Source organism: Brachyhypopomus gauderio, unplaced genomic scaffold (genome assembly GCF_052324685.1).
Source record: "Brachyhypopomus gauderio isolate BG-103 unplaced genomic scaffold, BGAUD_0.2 sc131, whole genome shotgun sequence".
NCBI classification, from domain to species: Eukaryota; Metazoa; Chordata; class Actinopteri; order Gymnotiformes; family Hypopomidae; genus Brachyhypopomus; species Brachyhypopomus gauderio.
The window spans coordinates 1-15968 of record NW_027506952.1 but is presented as its reverse complement, the minus strand read 5'-3'; the positions used below and the strand labels follow the sequence as shown (position 1 = coordinate 15968).

General features: G+C 40.3%; 15 non-coding genes across 15 annotated transcripts; all 15 read left to right on the top strand.

The window, feature by feature from the left end:
* The first annotated feature begins 354 nt into the window (after positions 1-354).
* On the top strand, positions 355-426 carry trnac-gca (transfer RNA cysteine (anticodon GCA)). The gene has a single exon. It is a non-coding gene; the product is annotated as a tRNA-Cys (tRNA).
* A 596-nt stretch (positions 427-1022) lies between these two features.
* On the top strand, positions 1023-1094 carry trnac-gca (transfer RNA cysteine (anticodon GCA)). The gene has a single exon. It is a non-coding gene; the product is annotated as a tRNA-Cys (tRNA).
* Positions 1095-2476: 1382 nt separating this feature from the next.
* trnac-gca (transfer RNA cysteine (anticodon GCA)) lies at positions 2477-2548 on the top strand. The gene has a single exon. It is a non-coding gene; the product is annotated as a tRNA-Cys (tRNA).
* A 656-nt stretch (positions 2549-3204) lies between these two features.
* trnac-gca (transfer RNA cysteine (anticodon GCA)) lies at positions 3205-3276 on the top strand. Its single transcript has one exon. It is a non-coding gene; the product is annotated as a tRNA-Cys (tRNA).
* Positions 3277-4660: 1384 nt separating this feature from the next.
* trnac-gca (transfer RNA cysteine (anticodon GCA)) lies at positions 4661-4732 on the top strand. Its single transcript has one exon. It is a non-coding gene; the product is annotated as a tRNA-Cys (tRNA).
* A 656-nt stretch (positions 4733-5388) lies between these two features.
* trnac-gca (transfer RNA cysteine (anticodon GCA)) lies at positions 5389-5460 on the top strand. The gene has a single exon. It is a non-coding gene; the product is annotated as a tRNA-Cys (tRNA).
* Positions 5461-7115: 1655 nt separating this feature from the next.
* On the top strand, positions 7116-7187 carry trnac-gca (transfer RNA cysteine (anticodon GCA)). The gene has a single exon. It is a non-coding gene; the product is annotated as a tRNA-Cys (tRNA).
* A 656-nt stretch (positions 7188-7843) lies between these two features.
* Positions 7844-7915, top strand: trnac-gca (transfer RNA cysteine (anticodon GCA)). The gene has a single exon. It is a non-coding gene; the product is annotated as a tRNA-Cys (tRNA).
* Positions 7916-9573: 1658 nt separating this feature from the next.
* trnac-gca (transfer RNA cysteine (anticodon GCA)) lies at positions 9574-9645 on the top strand. Its single transcript has one exon. It is a non-coding gene; the product is annotated as a tRNA-Cys (tRNA).
* A 1382-nt stretch (positions 9646-11027) lies between these two features.
* trnac-gca (transfer RNA cysteine (anticodon GCA)) lies at positions 11028-11099 on the top strand. The gene has a single exon. It is a non-coding gene; the product is annotated as a tRNA-Cys (tRNA).
* A 656-nt stretch (positions 11100-11755) lies between these two features.
* trnac-gca (transfer RNA cysteine (anticodon GCA)) lies at positions 11756-11827 on the top strand. Its single transcript has one exon. It is a non-coding gene; the product is annotated as a tRNA-Cys (tRNA).
* Positions 11828-13211: 1384 nt separating this feature from the next.
* On the top strand, positions 13212-13283 carry trnac-gca (transfer RNA cysteine (anticodon GCA)). The gene has a single exon. It is a non-coding gene; the product is annotated as a tRNA-Cys (tRNA).
* A 656-nt stretch (positions 13284-13939) lies between these two features.
* Positions 13940-14011, top strand: trnac-gca (transfer RNA cysteine (anticodon GCA)). Its single transcript has one exon. It is a non-coding gene; the product is annotated as a tRNA-Cys (tRNA).
* A 656-nt stretch (positions 14012-14667) lies between these two features.
* trnac-gca (transfer RNA cysteine (anticodon GCA)) lies at positions 14668-14739 on the top strand. The gene has a single exon. It is a non-coding gene; the product is annotated as a tRNA-Cys (tRNA).
* Positions 14740-15395: 656 nt separating this feature from the next.
* Positions 15396-15467, top strand: trnac-gca (transfer RNA cysteine (anticodon GCA)). The gene has a single exon. It is a non-coding gene; the product is annotated as a tRNA-Cys (tRNA).
* Positions 15468-15968: the final 501 nt, after the last annotated feature.

Below are 15968 nucleotides of genomic sequence, written 5' to 3'. Positions count from 1 at the left end.
CATCGCAAACTTGAAAGACCTTCTGGCTGCTTGCAATTTCAACATGTACATGATATTTTGTTCATAGAGTGCACCCTTTGAACAAGTCCAAAAATATGTCATATGGATGGTGCCATTTCATAATATCATCCAGCAGCCACTGCTCAACAAGTGCCAATGTGTTTAAAAATGGATTCCTGAGAAAAGCATTTGTTCAGTATTTACGCCACTGGGCGAGCATTTTTACTGTTACTCAAAGCATTCCTTTAGATTCTCACCTTCCAAAATCTCCGGTAAGCTCCACATCAGGTATCTTGTGAGCTTGTTTTTCCTGCTCATGTGCTCACATTGAGGTTGCAAATCACACTTCCTGCTGGGGGTATAGCTCAGTGGTAGAGCATTTGACTGCAGATCAAGAGGTCCCCAGTTCAACTCTGGGTGCCCCCTGGTGGCATGTAGAAGTGTTTGCTTTACCCTGTATGTTGTGATACTATGCTATTCTTGCCTTTTAAACATTTCGTATATGACCTTTTCAAGCAGTCCAATTCATTTTCAGTCAGATATCTTACGACATTGTTCTCTCTCAATCATCACTCATTAAAGGCTGCTGATTTCATTCCCAAACATATATCTTGTAATACTGGTGAATCTCATCATTACAGCATTTGAGGACTCTCATGATATCTCAATTTAACGACGCATGTGATTGGAATTCAAGTGATTACCACTTCTTCTCTAAATGGTCCTCATCGCAAACTTGAAAGACCTTCTGGCTGCTTGCAATTTCAACATGTACATGATATTTTGCTCATAGAGTGCACCCCTTGAACAAGTCTAAAAATATGTCATATGGATGGTGATTCCTGAGAAAAGCATTTGTTCAGGATTTACGCCACTGGGCGAGCATTTTTACTGTTACTCAAAGCATTCCTTTAGATTGTCGCCTTCCAAAATCTCCTGTAAGCTCCCTATCAGGTATCTTTTGAGCTTGTGTTTTTCCTGCTCATGTGCTCACATTGAGGTTGCAAATCACACTTCCTGCTGGGGGTATAGCTCAGTGGTAGAGCATTTGACTGCAGATCAAGAGGTCCCCAGTTCAACTCTGGGTGCCCCCTAGTGGCATCTGGAAGTGTTTGCTTTACCCTGTTTGTTGTGATACTATGCAATTCTTGCCTTTTAAACATTTCGCATATGACCTTTTCAAGCAGTCCAATTCATTTTCAGTCAGATATCTTACGACATTGTTCTTTCTCAATCATCCCTCATTAAAGGCTGCTGAATACATTCCCAAACATATATCTTGTAATACTGGTGAATCTCATCATTACAGCATTTGAGGACGCTCATGATATCTCAATTTAACGACGCATGTGATTGGAATTCAAGTGATTACCACTTCTTCTCTAAATGGTCCTCATCGCAAACTTGAAAGACCTTCTGGCTGCTTGCAATTTCAACATGCACATGATATTTTGTTCATAGAGTGCACCCTTTGAACAAGTCCAAAAATATGTCATATGGATGGTCCCATTTCATAATATCATCCAGCAGCCACTGCTCAACAAGTGCCAATGTGTTTAAAAATGGATTCCTGAGAAAAGCATTTGTTCAGTATTTACGCCACTGGGCGAGCATTTTTACTGTTACTCAAAGCATTCCTTTAGATTGTCACCTTCCAAAATCTCCAGTAAGCTCCACATCAGGTATCTTGTGAGCTTGTTTTTCCTGCTCATGTGCTCACATTGAGGTTGCAAATCACACTTCCTGCTAGGGGTATAGCTCAGTGGTAGAGCATTTGACTGCAGATCGAGAGGTCCCCAGTTCAACTCTGGGTGCCCCCTGGTGGCATGTAGAAGTGTTTGCTTTACCCTGTATGTTGTGATACTATGCTATTCTTGCCTTTTAAACATTTCGTATATGACCTTTTCAAGCAGTCCAATTCATTTTCAGTCAGATATCTTACGACATTGTTCTCTCTCAATCATCACTCATTAAAGGCTGCTGATTTCATTCCCAAACATATATCTTGTAATACTGGTGAATCTCATCATTACAGCATTTGAGGACGCTCATGATATCTTAATTTAACGACACATGTGATTGGAATTCAAGTTATAACCACTTCTTCTCTAAATGGTCCTCATCGCAAACTTGAAAGACCTTCTGGCTGCTTGCAATTTCAACATGCACATGATATTTTGCTCATAGAGTGCACCCTTTGAACAAGTCCAAAAATATGTCATATGGATGGTGCCATTACATAATATCATCCAGCAGTCACTGCTCAGGAAGTGCCAATGTGTTTAAAAATAGATTCCTGAGAAAAGCATTTGTTCAGGATTTACGCCACTGGGCGAGCATTTTTACTGTTACTCAAAGCATTCCTTTAGATTGTCGCCTTCCAAAATCTCCTGTAAGCTCCCCATCAGGTATCTTGTGAGCTTGTGTTTTTCCTGCTCATGTGCTCACATTGAGGTTGCAAATCCCACTTCCTCCTGGGGGTATAGCTCAGTGGTAGAGCATTTGACTGCAGATCAAGAGGTCCCCAGTTCAACTCTGGGTGCCCCCTAGTGGCATCTGGAAGTGTTTGCTTTACCCTGTTTGTTGTGATACTATGCAATTCTTGCCTTTTAAACATTTCGTATATGACCTTTTCAAGCAGTCCAATTCATTTTCAGTCAGATATCTTACGACATTGTTCTTTCTCAATCATCCCTCATTAAAGGCTGCTGAATACATTCCCAAACATATATCTTGTAATACTGGTGAATCTCATCATTACAGCATTTGAGGACGCTCATGATATCTTAATTTAACGACACATGTGATTGGAATTCAAGTGATTACCACTTCTTCTCTAAATGGTCCTCAACGCAAACTTGAAAGACCTTCTGGCTGCTTGCAATTTCAACATGCACATGATATTTTGCTCATAGAGTGCACCCTTTGAACAAGTCCAAAAATATGTCATATGGATGGTGCCATTTCATAATATCATCCAGCAGTCACTGCTCAGGAAGTGCCAATGTGTTTAAAAATAGATTCCTGAGAAAAGCATTTGTTCAGGATTTACGCCACTGGGCGAGCATTTTTACTGTTACTCAAAGCATTCCTTTAGATTGTCGCCTTCCAAAATCTCCTGTAAGCTCCCCATCAGGTATCTTGTGAGCTTGTGTTTTTCCTGCTCATGTGCTCACATTGAGGTTGCAAATCCCACTTCCTCCTGGGGGTATAGCTCAGTGGTAGAGCATTTGACTGCAGATCAAGAGGTCCCCAGTTCAACTCTGGGTGCCCCCTAGTGGCATCTGGAAGTGTTTGCTTTACCCTGTTTGTTGTGATACTATGCAATTCTTGCCTTTTAAACATTTCGTATATGACCTTTTCAAGCAGTCCAATTCATTTTCAGTCAGATATCTTACGACATTGTTCTTTCTCAATCATCCCTCATTAAAGGCTGCTGAATACATTCCCAAACATATATCTTGTAATACTGGTGAATCTCATCATTACAGCATTTGAGGACGCTCATGATATCTTAATTTAACGACACATGTGATTGGAATTCAAGTGATTACCACTTCTTCTCTAAATGGTCCTCAACGCAAACTTGAAAGACCTTCTGGCTGCTTGCAATTTCAACATGCACATGATATTTTGCTTATAGAGTGCACCCTTTGAACAAGTCCAAAAATATGTCATATGGATGGTGCCATTTCATAATATCATCCAGCAGTCACTGCTCAGGAAGTGCCAATGTGTTTAAAAATAGATTCCTGAGAAAAGCATTTGTTCAGGATTTACGCCACTGGGCGAGCATTTTTACTGTTACTCAAAGCATTCCTTTAGATTGTCACCTTCCAAAATCTCCTGTAAGCTCCACATCAGGTATCTTGTGAGCTTGTGTTTTTCCTGCTTATGTGCTCACATTGAGGTTGCAAATCACACTTCCTGCTGGGGGTATAGCTCAGTGGTAGAGCATTTGACTGCAGATCAAGAGGTCCCCAGTTCAACTCTGTGTGCCCCCTAGTGGCATCTGGAAGTGTTTGCTTTACTCTGTTTGTTGTGATACTATGCAATTCTTGCCTTTTAAACATTTCGTATATGACCTTTTCAAGCAGTCCAATTCATTCTCAGTCAGATATCTTACGACATTGTTCTCTCTCAATCATCACTCATTAAAGGCTGCTGATTTAATTCCCAAACATATATCTTGTAATACTGGTGAATCTCATCATTACAGCATTTGAGGACGCTCATGATATCTCAATTTAACAACGCATGTGATTGGAATTCAAGTGATTACCACTTCTTCTCTAAATGGTCCTCATCGCAAACTTGAAAGACCTTCTGGCTGCATGCAATTTCAACATGCACATGATATTTTGCTCATAGAGTGCACCCCTTGAACAAGTCTAAAAATATGTCATATGGATGGTGCCATTTCATAATATCATCCAGCAGTCACTGCTCAGGAAGTGCCAATGTGTTTAAAAATGGATTCCTGAGAAAAGCATTTGTTCAGGATTTACGCCACTGGGCGAGCATTTTTACTGTTACTCAAAGCATTCCTTTAGATTGTCGCCTTCCAAAATCTCGTGTAAGCTCCACATCAGGTATCTTGTGAGCTTGTGTTTTTTCTGCTCATGTGCTCACATTGAGGTTGCAAATCACATTTCCTGCTGGGGGTATAGCTCAGTGGTAGAGCATTTGACTGCAGATCAAGAGGTCCCCAGTTCAACTCTGGGTGCCCCCTAGTGGCATCTGGAAGTGTTTGCTTTACCCTGTTTGTTGTGATACTATGCAATTCTTGCCTTTTAAACATTTCGTATATGACCTTTTCAAGCAGTCCAATTCATTTTCAGTCAGATATCTTACATCATTGTGCTCTCTCAATCATCAATCATTAAAGGCTGCTGATTTCATTCCCAAACATATATCTTGTAATACTGGTGAATCTCATCATTACAGCATTTGAGGATGCTCATGATATCTTAATTTAATGACGCATGTGATTGGAATTCAAGTGATTACCACTTCTTCTCTAAATGGTCCTCATCGCAAACTTGAAAGACCTTCTAGCTGCTTGCAATTTCAACATGCACATGATATTTTGCTCACAAAGTGCACCCTTTGAACAAGTCCAAAAATATGTCATATGGATGGTGCCATTTCATAATATCATCCAGCAGTCACTGCTCAGGAAGTGCCAATGTGTTTAAAAATGGATTCCTGAGAAAAGCATTTATTCAGGATTTACGCCACTGGGCGAGCATTTTTACTGTTACTCAAAGCATTCCTTTAGATTGTCGCCTTCCAAAATCTCCTGTAAGCTCCACATCAGGTATCTTGTGAGCTTGTGTTTTTCCTGCTCATGTGCTCACATTGAGGTTGCAAATCACACTTCCTGCTGGGGGTATAGCTCAGTGGTAGAGCATTTGACTGCAGATCAAGAGGTCCCCAGTTCAACTCTGGCTGCCCCCTAGTGGCATCTGGAAGTGTTTACTTTACCCTGGTTGTTGTGATACTATGCAATTCTTGCCTTTTAAACATTTCGTATATGACCTTTTCAAGCAGTCCAATTCATTCTCAGTCAGATATCTTACGACATTGTTCTCTCTCAATCATCACTCATTAAAGGCTGCTGATTTAATTCCCAAACATATATCTTGTAATACTGGTGAATCTCATCATTACAGCATTTGAGGATGCTCATATCTTAATTTAACGACGCATGTGATTGGAATTCAAGTGATTACCACTTCTTCTCTAAATGGTCCTCATCGCAAACTTGAAAGACCTTCTGGCTGCTTGCAATTTCAACATGCACATGATATTTTGCTCATAGAGTGCACCCTTTGAACAAGTCCAAAAATATGTCATATGGATGGTGCCATTTCATAAGATCATCCAGCAGTCACTGCTCAGGAAGTGCCAATGTGTTTAAAAATGGATTCCTGAGAAGAGCATTTGTTCAGGATTTACGCCACTGGGCGAGCATTTTTACTGTTACTCAAAGCATTCCTTTAGATTGTCACCTTCCAAAATCTCCTGTAAGCTCCACATCAGGTATCTTGTGAGCTTGTGTTTTTCCTGCTTATGTGCTCACATTGAGGTTGCAAATCACACTTCCTGCTGGGGGTATAGCTCAGTGGTAGAGCATTTCACTGCAGATCAAGAGGTCCCCAGTTCAACTCTGTGTGCCCCCTAGTGGCATCTGGAAGTGTTTGCTTTACCCTGTTTGTTGTGATACTATGCAATTCTTGCCTTTTAAACATTTAGTATATGACCTTTTCAAGCAGTCCAATTTATTTTCAGTCAGATATCTTACGACATTGTTCTCTCTCAATCATCACTCATTAAAGGCTGCTGATTTCATTCCCAAACTTATATCTTGTAATACTGGTGAATCTCATCATTACAGCATTTGAGGACGCTCATGATATCTCAATTTAACGACGCATGTGATTGGAATTCAAGTTATAACCACTTCTTCTCTAAATGGTCCTCATCGCAAACTTGAAAGACCTTCTGGCTGCTTGCAATTTCAACATGCACATGATATTTTGCTCATAGAGTGCACCCTTTGAACAAGTCCAAAAATATGTCGGATGGTGCCATTTCATAATATCATCCAGCAGTCACTGCTCAGTCAGATATCTTACGAGATTGTTCTTTCTCAATCATCACTCATTAAAGGCTGCTGAATTCATTCCCAAACATGTATCTTGTAATACTGGTGAATCTCATCATTACAGCATTTGAGGATGCTCATGATATTTCAATTTAACGACGCATGTGATTGGAATTCAAGTGATTACCACTTCTTCTCTAAATGGTCCTCATCGCAAACTTGAAAGACCTTCTGGCTGCTTGCAATTTCAACACGCACATGATATTTTGCTCATAGAGTGCACCCCTTGAACAAGTCTAAAAATATGTCATATGGATGGTGATTCCTGAGAAAAGCATTTGTTCAGGATTTACGCCACTGGTCGAGCATTTTTACTGTTACTCAAAGCATTCCTTTAGATTGTCGCCTTCCAAAATCTCCTGTAAGCTCCCCATCAGGTATCTTGTGATCTTGTGTTTTTCCTGCTCATGTGCTCACATTGAGGTTGCAAATCACACTTCCTGCTGGGGGTATAGCTCAGTGGTAGAGCATTTGACTGCAGATCAAGAGGTTCCCAGTTCAACTCTGGCTGCCCCCTAGTGGCATCTGAAAGTGTTTGCTTTACCCTGTTTGATGTGATACTATGCAATTCTTGCCTTTTAAACATTTCGTATATAACCTTTTCAAGCAGTCCAATTCATTTTCAGTCAGATATCTTACGAGATTGTTCTTTCTCAATCATCACTCATTAAAGGCTGCTGAATTCATTCCCAAACATGTATCTTGTAATACTGGTGAATCTCATCATTACAGCATTTGAGGATGCTCATGATATTTCAATTTAACGACGCATGTGATTGGAATTCAAGTTATAACCACTTCTGCTCTAAATGGTCCTCATCGCAAACTTGAAAGACCTTCTGGCTGCTTGCAATTTCAACATGCACATGATATTTTGCTCATAGAGTGCAACCTTTGAACAAGTCCAAAAATATGTCATATGGATGGTGCCATTTCATAATATCATCCAGCAGTCACTGCTCAGGAAGTGCCAATGTGTTTAAAAATTGATTCCTGAGAAAAGCATTTGTTCAGGATTTACGCCACTGGGCGAGCATTTTTACTGTTACTCAAAGCATTCCTTTAGATTCTCACCTTCCAAAATCTCCTGTAAGCTCCACATCAGGTATCTTGTGAGCTTGTGTTTTTCCTGCTCATGTGCTCACATTGAGGTTGCAAATCACTCTTCCTGCTGGGGGTATAGCTCAGTGGTAGAGCATTTGACTGCAGATCAAGAGGTCCTCAGTTCAACTCTGGGTGCCCCCTAGTGGCATCTAGAAGTGTTTGCTTTACCCTGTTTGTTGTGATACTATCCAATTCTTGCCTTTTAAACATTTCGTATATGACCTTTTCAAGCAGTCCAATTCATTTTCAGTCAGATATCTTACGACATTGTTCTCTCTCAATCATCACTCATTAAAGGCTGCTGATTTCATTCCCAAACATATATCTTGTAATACTGGTGAATCTCATCATTACAGCATTTGAGGACGCTCATGATATCTCAATTTAACGACGCATGTGATTGGAATTCAAGTTATTACCCCTTCTTCTCTAAATGGTCCTCATCGCAAACATGAAAGACCTTCTGGCTGCTTGCAATTTCAACATGCACATGATATTTTGCTCATAGAGTGCACCCTTTGAACAAGTCCAAAAATATGTCATATGGATGGTGCCATTTCATAATATCATCCAGCAGTCACTGCTCAGGAAGTGCCAATGTGTTTAAAAATAGATTCCTGAGAAGAGCATTTGTTCAGGATTTACGCCACTGGGCGAGCATTTTTACTGTTACTCAAAGCATTCCTTTAGATTGTCACCTTCCAAAATCTCCTGTAAGCTCCACATCAGGTATCTTGTGAGCTTGTGTTTTTCCTGCTTATGTGCTCACATTGAGGTTGCAAATCACACTTCCTGCTGGGGGTATAGCTCAGTGGTAGAGCATTTCACTGCAGATCAAGAGGTCCCCAGTTCAACTCTGTGTGCCCCCTAGTGGCATCTGGAAGTGTTTGCTTTACCCTGTTTGTTGTGATACTATGCAATTCTTGCCTTTTAAACATTTAGTATATGACCTTTTCAAGCAGTCCAATTTATTTTCAGTCAGATATCTTACGACATTGTTCTCTCTCAATCATCACTCATTAAAGGCTGCTGATTTCATTCCCAAACTTATATCTTGTAATACTGGTGAATCTCATCATTACAGCATTTGAGGACGCTCATGATATCTCAATTTAACGACGCATGTGATTGGAATTCAAGTTATAACCACTTCTTCTCTAAATGGTCCTCATCGCAAACTTGAAAGACCTTCTGGCTGCTTGCAATTTCAACATGCACATGATATTTTGCTCATAGAGTGCACCCTTTGAACAAGTCCAAAAATATGTCGGATGGTGCCATTTCATAATATCATCCAGCAGTCACTGCTCAGTCAGATATCTTACGAGATTGTTCTTTCTCAATCATCACTCATTAAAGGCTGCTGAATTCATTCCCAAACATGTATCTTGTAATACTGGTGAATCTCATCATTACAGCATTTGAGGATGCTCATGATATTTCAATTTAACGACGCATGTGATTGGAATTCAAGTGATTACCACTTCTTCTCTAAATGGTCCTCATCGCAAACTTGAAAGACCTTCTGGCTGCTTGCAATTTCAACACGCACATGATATTTTGCTCATAGAGTGCACCCCTTGAACAAGTCTAAAAATATGTCATATGGATGGTGATTCCTGAGAAAAGCATTTGTTCAGGATTTACGCCACTGGTCGAGCATTTTTACTGTTACTCAAAGCATTCCTTTAGATTGTCGCCTTCCAAAATCTCCTGTAAGCTCCCCATCAGGTATCTTGTGATCTTGTGTTTTTCCTGCTCATGTGCTCACATTGAGGTTGCAAATCACACTTCCTGCTGGGGGTATAGCTCAGTGGTAGAGCATTTGACTGCAGATCAAGAGGTCCCCAGTTCAACTCTGGGTGCCCCCTAGTGGCATCTGGATGTGTTTGCTTTACCCTGTTTGTTATGATACTATGCAATTCTTGCCTTTTTAACATTTCGTATATGACCTTTTCAAGCAGTCCAATTCATTTTCAGTCAGATATCTTACGACATTGTTCTTTCTCAATCATCCCTCATTAAAGGCTGCTGAATACATTCCCAAACATATATCTTGTAATACTGGTGAATCTCATCATTACAGCATTTGAGGACGCTCATGATATCTCAATTTAACGACGCATGTGATTGGAATTCAAGTGATTACCACTTCTTCTCTAAATGGTCCTCATCGCAAACTTGAAAGACCTTCTGGCTGCTTGCAATTTCAACATGCACATGATATTTTGTTCATAGAGTGCACCCTTTGAACAAGTCCAAAAATATGTCATATGGATGGTCCCATTTCATAATATCATCCAGCAGCCACTGCTCAACAAGTGCCAATGTGTTTAAAAATGGATTCCTGAGAAAAGCATTTGTTCAGTATTTACGCCACTGGGCGAGCATTTTTACTGTTACTCAAAGCATTCCTTTAGATTGTCACCTTCCAAAATCTCCAGTAAGCTCCACATCAGGTATCTTGTGAGCTTGTTTTTCCTGCTCATGTGCTCACATTGAGGTTGCAAATCACACTTCCTGCTAGGGGTATAGCTCAGTGGTAGAGCATTTGACTGCAGATCGAGAGGTCCCCAGTTCAACTCTGGGTGCCCCCTGGTGGCATGTAGAAGTGTTTGCTTTACCCTGTATGTTGTGATACTATGCTATTCTTGCCTTTTAAACATTTCGTATATGACCTTTTCAAGCAGTCCAATTCATTTTCAGTCAGATATCTTACGACATTGTTCTCTCTCAATCATCACTCATTAAAGGCTGCTGATTTCATTCCCAAACATATATCTTGTAATACTGGTGAATCTCATCATTACAGCATTTGAGGACGCTCATGATATCTTAATTTAACGACACATGTGATTGGAATTCAAGTTATAACCACTTCTTCTCTAAATGGTCCTCATCGCAAACTTGAAAGACCTTCTGGCTGCTTGCAATTTCAACATGCACATGATATTTTGCTCATAGAGTGCACCCTTTGAACAAGTCCAAAAATATGTCATATGGATGGTGCCATTACATAATATCATCCAGCAGTCACTGCTCAGGAAGTGCCAATGTGTTTAAAAATAGATTCCTGAGAAAAGCATTTGTTCAGGATTTACGCCACTGGGCGAGCATTTTTACTGTTACTCAAAGCATTCCTTTAGATTGTCGCCTTCCAAAATCTCCTGTAAGCTCCCCATCAGGTATCTTGTGAGCTTGTGTTTTTCCTGCTCATGTGCTCACATTGAGGTTGCAAATCCCACTTCCTCCTGGGGGTATAGCTCAGTGGTAGAGCATTTGACTGCAGATCAAGAGGTCCCCAGTTCAACTCTGGGTGCCCCCTAGTGGCATCTGGAAGTGTTTGCTTTACCCTGTTTGTTGTGATACTATGCAATTCTTGCCTTTTAAACATTTCGTATATGACCTTTTCAAGCAGTCCAATTCATTTTCAGTCAGATATCTTACGACATTGTTCTTTCTCAATCATCCCTCATTAAAGGCTGCTGAATACATTCCCAAACATATATCTTGTAATACTGGTGAATCTCATCATTACAGCATTTGAGGACGCTCATGATATCTTAATTTAACGACACATGTGATTGGAATTCAAGTGATTACCACTTCTTCTCTAAATGGTCCTCAACGCAAACTTGAAAGACCTTCTGGCTGCTTGCAATTTCAACATGCACATGATATTTTGCTCATAGAGTGCACCCTTTGAACAAGTCCAAAAATATGTCATATGGATGGTGCCATTTCATAATATCATCCAGCAGTCACTGCTCAGGAAGTGCCAATGTGTTTAAAAATAGATTCCTGAGAAAAGCATTTGTTCAGGATTTACGCCACTGGGCGAGCATTTTTACTGTTACTCAAAGCATTCCTTTAGATTGTCGCCTTCCAAAATCTCCTGTAAGCTCCCCATCAGGTATCTTGTGAGCTTGTGTTTTTCCTGCTCATGTGCTCACATTGAGGTTGCAAATCCCACTTCCTCCTGGGGGTATAGCTCAGTGGTAGAGCATTTGACTGCAGATCAAGAGGTCCCCAGTTCAACTCTGGGTGCCCCCTAGTGGCATCTGGAAGTGTTTGCTTTACCCTGTTTGTTGTGATACTATGCAATTCTTGCCTTTTAAACATTTCGTATATGACCTTTTCAAGCAGTCCAATTCATTTTCAGTCAGATATCTTACGACATTGTTCTTTCTCAATCATCCCTCATTAAAGGCTGCTGAATACATTCCCAAACATATATCTTGTAATACTGGTGAATCTCATCATTACAGCATTTGAGGACGCTCATGATATCTTAATTTAACGACACATGTGATTGGAATTCAAGTGATTACCACTTCTTCTCTAAATGGTCCTCAACGCAAACTTGAAAGACCTTCTGGCTGCTTGCAATTTCAACATGCACATGATATTTTGCTCATAGAGTGCACCCTTTGAACAAGTCCAAAAATATGTCATATGGATGGTGCCATTTCATAATATCATCCAGCAGTCACTGCTCAGGAAGTGCCAATGTGTTTAAAAATAGATTCCTGAGAAAAGCATTTGTTCAGGATTTACGCCACTGGGCGAGCATTTTTACTGTTACTCAAAGCATTCCTTTAGATTGTCACCTTCCAAAATCTCCTGTAAGCTCCACATCAGGTATCTTGTGAGCTTGTGTTTTTCCTGCTTATGTGCTCACATTGAGGTTGCAAATCACACTTCCTGCTGGGGGTATAGCTCAGTGGTAGAGCATTTGACTGCAGATCAAGAGGTCCCCAGTTCAACTCTGTGTGCCCCCTAGTGGCATCTGGAAGTGTTTGCTTTACTCTGTTTGTTGTGATACTATGCAATTCTTGCCTTTTAAACATTTCGTATATGACCTTTTCAAGCAGTCCAATTCATTCTCAGTCAGATATCTTACGACATTGTTCTCTCTCAATCATCACTCATTAAAGGCTGCTGATTTAATTCCCAAACATATATCTTGTAATACTGGTGAATCTCATCATTACAGCATTTGAGGACGCTCATGATATCTCAATTTAACAACGCATGTGATTGGAATTCAAGTGATTACCACTTCTTCTCTAAATGGTCCTCATCGCAAACTTGAAAGACCTTCTGGCTGCATGCAATTTCAACATGCACATGATATTTTGCTCATAGAGTGCACCCCTTGAACAAGTCTAAAAATATGTCATATGGATGGTGCCATTTCATAATATCATCCAGCAGTCACTGCTCAGGAAGTGCCAATGTGTTTAAAAATGGATTCCTGAGAAAAGCATTTGTTCAGGATTTACGCCACTGGGCGAGCATTTTTACTGTTACTCAAAGCATTCCTTTAGATTGTCGCCTTCCAAAATCTCGTGTAAGCTCCACATCAGGTATCTTGTGAGCTTGTGTTTTTCCTGCTCATGTGCTCACATTGAGGTTGCAAATCACATTTCCTGCTGGGGGTATAGCTCAGTGGTAGAGCATTTGACTGCAGATCAAGAGGTCCCCAGTTCAACTCTGGGTGCCCCCTAGTGGCATCTGGAAGTGTTTGCTTTACCCTGTTTGTTGTGATACTATGCAATTCTTGCCTTTTAAACATTTCGTATATGACCTTTTCAAGCAGTCCAATTCATTTTCAGTCAGATATCTTACATCATTGTGCTCTCTCAATCATCAATCATTAAAGGCTGCTGATTTCATTCCCAAACATATATCTTGTAATACTGGTGAATCTCATCATTACAGCATTTGAGGATGCTCATGATATCTTAATTTAATGACGCATGTGATTGGAATTCAAGTGATTACCACTTCTTCTCTAAATGGTCCTCATCGCAAACTTGAAAGACCTTCTAGCTGCTTGCAATTTCAACATGCACATGATATTTTGCTCACAAAGTGCACCCTTTGAACAAGTCCAAAAATATGTCATATGGATGGTGCCATTTCATAATATCATCCAGCAGTCACTGCTCAGGAAGTGCCAATGTGTTTAAAAATGGATTCCTGAGAAAAGCATTTATTCAGGATTTACGCCACTGGGCGAGCATTTTTACTGTTACTCAAAGCATTCCTTTAGATTGTCGCCTTCCAAAATCTCCTGTAAGCTCCACATCAGGTATCTTGTGAGCTTGTGTTTTTCCTGCTCATGTGCTCACATTGAGGTTGCAAATCACACTTCCTGCTGGGGGTATAGCTCAGTGGTAGAGCATTTGACTGCAGATCAAGAGGTCCCCAGTTCAACTCTGGCTGCCCCCTAGTGGCATCTGGAAGTGTTTGCTTTACCCTGGTTGTTGTGATACTATGCAATTCTTGCCTTTTAAACATTTCGTATATGACCTTTTCAAGCAGTCCAATTCATTCTCAGTCAGATATCTTACGACATTGTTCTCTCTCAATCATCACTCATTAAAGGCTGCTGATTTAATTCCCAAACATATATCTTGTAATACTGGTGAATCTCATCATTACAGCATTTGAGCACGCTCATGATATCTCAATTTAACGACGCATGTGATTGGAATTCAATTGATTACCACTTCTTCTCTAATTGGTCCTCATCGAAAACTTGAAACACTTTCTGGCTGCTTGCAATTTCAACATGCACATGATATTTTGCTCATAGAGTGCACCCTTTGAACAAGTCCAAAAATATGTCATATGGATGGTGCCATTTCATAAGATCATCCAGCAGTCACTGCTCAGGAAGTGCCAATGTGTTTAAAAATGGATTCCTGAGAAAAACATTTGTTCAGGATTTACGCCACTGGGCGAGCATTTTTACTGTTACTCAAAGCATTCCTTTAGATTGTCACCTTCCAAAATCTCCTGTAAGCTCCACATCAGGTATCTTCTGAGCTTGTGTTTTTCCTGCTCATGTGCTCACATTGAGGTTGCAAATCACACATCCTGCTGGGGGTATAGCTCAGTGGTAGAGCATTTGACTGCAGATCAAGAGGTCCCCAGTTCAACTCTGGGTGCCCCCTAGTGGCATCTGGAAGTGTTTGCTTTACCCTGTTTGTTGTGATACTATGCAATTCCTGCCTTTTAAACATTTTGTATATGACCTTTTCAAGCAGTCCAATTCATTTTCAGTCAGATATCTTACGTCATTGTTCTCTCTCAATCATCACTCATTAAAGGCTGCTGATTTCATTCCCAAACATATATCTTGTAATACTGGTGAATCTTATCATTACAGCATTTGAGCACGCTCATGATATCTCAATTTAACAACGCATGTGATTGGAATTCAATTGATTACCACTTCTTCTCTAATTGGTCCTCATCGAAAACTTGAAACACCTTCTGGCTGCTTGCAATTTCAACATGCACATGATATTGTGCTCACAAAGTGCACCCTTTGAACAAGTTCAAAAATATGTCATATGGATGGTGCCATTTCATAATATCATCCAGCAGTCACTGCTCAGGAAGTGCCAATGTGTTTAAAAATGGATTCCTGAGAAAAGCATTTGTTCAGGATTTACGCCACTGGGCGAGCATTTTTACTGTTACTCAAAGCATTCCTTTAGATTGTCGCCTTCCAAAATCTCGTGTAAGCTCCACATCAGGTATCTTGTGAGCTTGTGTTTTTCCTGCTCATGTGCTCACATTGAGGTTGCAAATCACATTTCCTGCTGGGGGTATAGCTCAGTGGTAGAGCATTTGACTGCAGATCAAGAGGTCCCCAGTTCAACTCTGGGTGCCCCCTAGTGGCATCTGGAAGTGTTTGCTTTACCCTGTTTGTTGTGATACTATGCAATTCTTGCCTTTTAAACATTTCGTATATGACCTTTTCAAGCAGTCCAATTCATTCTCAGTCAGATATCTTACGACATTGTTCTCTCTCAATCATCACTCATTAAAGGCTGCTGAATTCATTCCCAAACATATATCTTGTAATACTGGTGAATCTCATCATTACAGCATTTGAGCACGCTCATGATATATCAATTTAACGACGCATGTGATTGGAATTCAAGTGATTACCACTTCTTCTCTAATTGGTCCTCATCGCAAACTTGAAAGACCTTCTAGCTGCTTGCAATTTCAACATGCACATGATATTTTGCTCACAAAGTGCACCCTTTGAACAAGTCCAAAAATATGTCATATGGATGGTGCCATTTCATAATATCATCCAGCAGTCACTGCTCAGGAAGTGCCAATGTGTTTAAAAATGGATTCCTGAGAAAAGCATTTATTCAGGATT